The sequence below is a fragment of the Rhinopithecus bieti genome, unplaced genomic scaffold (genome assembly GCF_001698545.2).
Source record: "Rhinopithecus bieti isolate Rb0 unplaced genomic scaffold, ASM169854v2 scaffold_32096, whole genome shotgun sequence".
In the NCBI taxonomy this organism is placed as follows: Eukaryota; Metazoa; Chordata; class Mammalia; order Primates; family Cercopithecidae; genus Rhinopithecus; species Rhinopithecus bieti.
In genome coordinates this window covers 285595-288791 of record NW_016813886.1, presented here as the reverse complement: position 1 = coordinate 288791, position 3197 = coordinate 285595, and positions in this window count along the sequence as shown.

Sequence of the window (3197 nt, the reverse complement as noted above, 5' to 3'; positions counted from 1 at the left end):
TTTTTTTTGAATCAGAGTCTCACTCTGTTGCCCAGGCTGGAGTACAGTGGCACAATCTCAGTTCACTGCAACCTCCTCCTCCCAGGTTCAAGTGATTCTTGTGCCTCAGCCTCCCAAGTAGCTGGGACTACAGGCCATGTGCCACCATGCTCAGCTAATTTTTGTATTTTTTGTAAAGACAGATTTTCACCATGTTGGCCAGGGTGGTCTGGAACTCCTGACCTCAAGTGATCTGCCCGCCTCGGCCTCCCAAAGTGCTGGGATTACAGGTGTGAGCCACCATGCCTGGCCAATAATTGATATATTTATTTATTATTTTTTTGAGATGGAGTCTCACTCTGTTGCCCAGGCTGGAGTGCAGTGGCGTGATCTCGGCTCACTGCAACCTCCGCCTCCTGGCTTCAAGCAATTCTTCTGCCTCAGCCTCCTGAGTAGCTGGGATTACAGGTGTGTGCCACCAGACCCAGCTAATTTTTGTATTTTTAGTAGAGACAGGGTTTCGCCATGTTGGCCAGGCTGGTCTTGAACTCCTGACCTCAGGTGATCTTCCTGCTTCGGCCTCCCAAAGTGCTGGGATTACAAGCATGAGGCACTGCACCTGGCCTTTATTCTCTTTTTGTTCTTACCTTAGAATCACAAGATGGTAGTGCAGGAAGAGTATACAGTATTTAACTATTTCTGCCTTATTTGAAAGATAAAATATATGGAGCCTGAGAGAATCAATGAATTATTACAGGTCACTCCTTTGTTACTGATCAAGATAAGAGTTTGTTCCGGGTGTGGTGGCTCACACCTGTATCCCAGCACTTTGAGAGGCCGAGGCGGGTGGATCACCTGAGATCAGGAGTTGGAGACCAGCCTGGCCAACATGGGAAACCCCGTCTCTACTAAAAATGCAAAAAATTAGCTGGGCGTGGTGGCGGATGCCTGTAATCTCAGCTCCTCGAAAGGCTGGGGCAGGAGAATCGCTTGAACCTGGGAGGTGGAGGTTGCAGTGAGTTGAGATAGTGCCACTGCGTGCCAGCTTGGGCAACAGAGCGAGACTCTGTTTCAAAAAAAGTTTTGTGGTTTCTTTATTCCTTTGCACAGCTGAAACAAGTCTTATCAAAAGAGTATGAAAATTAGAACAAATATTAAAAAATCTTGTACTGAGGCATTCTTTCTCTTTTTTAGAGTTTCTGTAAATTGTTCAACAATATTCCCAGTATTATATTCACAGGAAAACAGATAAACAGTACAACCTGAGTGTTTCCTACCACATCAGTTTTAATGAAGACACTTTTATATTAGGATCCTGTCATTTATAAATTGTTTGTATTTTAAATTTTTTTGTGTCTTAGTGACATAAATTGTTAATCATTGGGATACATGTGTTTACTTTCACCCAGTGAAAAATTGCATGTCTAAGCTCAACACAATCTGGTCATAGAGATGTCTCCACATTGTTCAAATGGTCTCTTCTGTGTAGCATTTTAGGAAGTTGGATCCAGGAGCAGCAAGGCAGGCCAGATTTCTCCTAACTTTATTCTTAGCTCTTCTTTCCCAGCATTACCTTTACTCTTCACATTTTCCCAAGACCAGTAGAAAATGAACAGATCCCAGGTGAGTTGTTTAGTTGTTATTATCAGCTTTATTTATAATACATTGTATGAGGCTTTTAAGGGTCATTAGAATGGAAATATAGAAATCAACAGGAAAATAGACAATAGCAGACTGATAGCATGATTTAATTTATAGGTAAGTTCAAGTTTTATGGTCTTTCATAGTTATCAAAATTGAGCTGTAAATTTGAATCTTTTTGATAGCCATTGCACAATGCAGACATCTGTCACATGATTTACATTTCCATAAAGAAAAACAGTATTGATTATGAATGGGGCATGAAAACTTCCTGGCAGTGAGTCTAAAATTGTTCTCTTTTTGCACTCTGGATGGGCCATGAAGTGTACAACCTTCCAATAACTTCAATAAAAGAAATTCAGCCTCTTTCAGTAGTTCTTCAGTGGGAACAAAGGACTCGAGCTATGAGAAAACTCAGTGAATATAGGTTTTCAGAGAATCAAAATATTGTAGTCTGGTATAGTATGTAGATTAGTAACCACTAGCCATATGTGGATATTGAAATATAATTAAAATCTATTTCATAAGTCACATAGTAACATTTTAAGTGCTTAGTTGCTACATGTGGCTAGTGGCTACCAAATTGGACAGCACTGCTCTAGGCCATTTTCTGGTGTTGCTGCTTGATACAGGGATAAAATATAGAGTATCTGGAGGAAGAAAGCAAGTGCATCTTCAGACTATTTCAGTAAATGATTTTTTTCCCCATTTAGGTGTATTTATGGGGTAGTATAGACAGTTTGCAGTTACACTCTCTGGCATTTGTGCCTGTAATTCTATTTCACATTTCAGACCTTTCTTTTCTGAACAAATCAGAAGAGGTAAAGGAACTGAGAAAGTGTGATTTATAGTATAAATTGAAATGGATATATTATGTTCAAATATTAATATAATAGTTGATAAACCAAGATTCAGAGCAAAACCAAAATACACACATTACAAAAAGTATGAATGGCTGAATTTCTTTTCCAAGACAGACTATCATACTGGTTTAAAAAACCAGAATACAGCCATATTGTTTCTTAAGAACATACTTTTAAGAAATCTAAAAGGCTGGGTGGGGTGGCTCACACCTGTAATCCCAGCACTTTGGGAGGCCGAGGTAGGCGGATCACCTGAGGTTGGGAGTTTGAGACCAGCCTGACCAACATGGAAAAACCTCGTCTCCACTAAAAATACAAAATTAGCCTGGCTTGGTGGTGAATGCCTGTAATCCCAGCTACTTGGGAGGCGGAGGCAGGAGAATCGCTTGAACCTGGGAGGCAAAGGTTGTGGTGAGCCAAGATCACGCCATTGCACTACGGCCTGGGCAACAAGAGTGAAACTCCTTCTCAAAAAAAAAAAAAAAAAAAAAAAATTAAGGATGAAGGAAGGAAGAAATGGGCAAAATATTTTTGGCAAAAGCAATTAAAAGGCAAATAAAAGCACCTTTATTTATATCAAAGTGGAACTTGTACCCATAATGGTATGAAAATAGGTATCACACAATGATAAATAGCAAAATTAGACAAGAGGATAAAAGTCATCTTTTTATGTAGCCAAATACAAAAGCAGCTGCTACCTTGGGTATTGAAAAC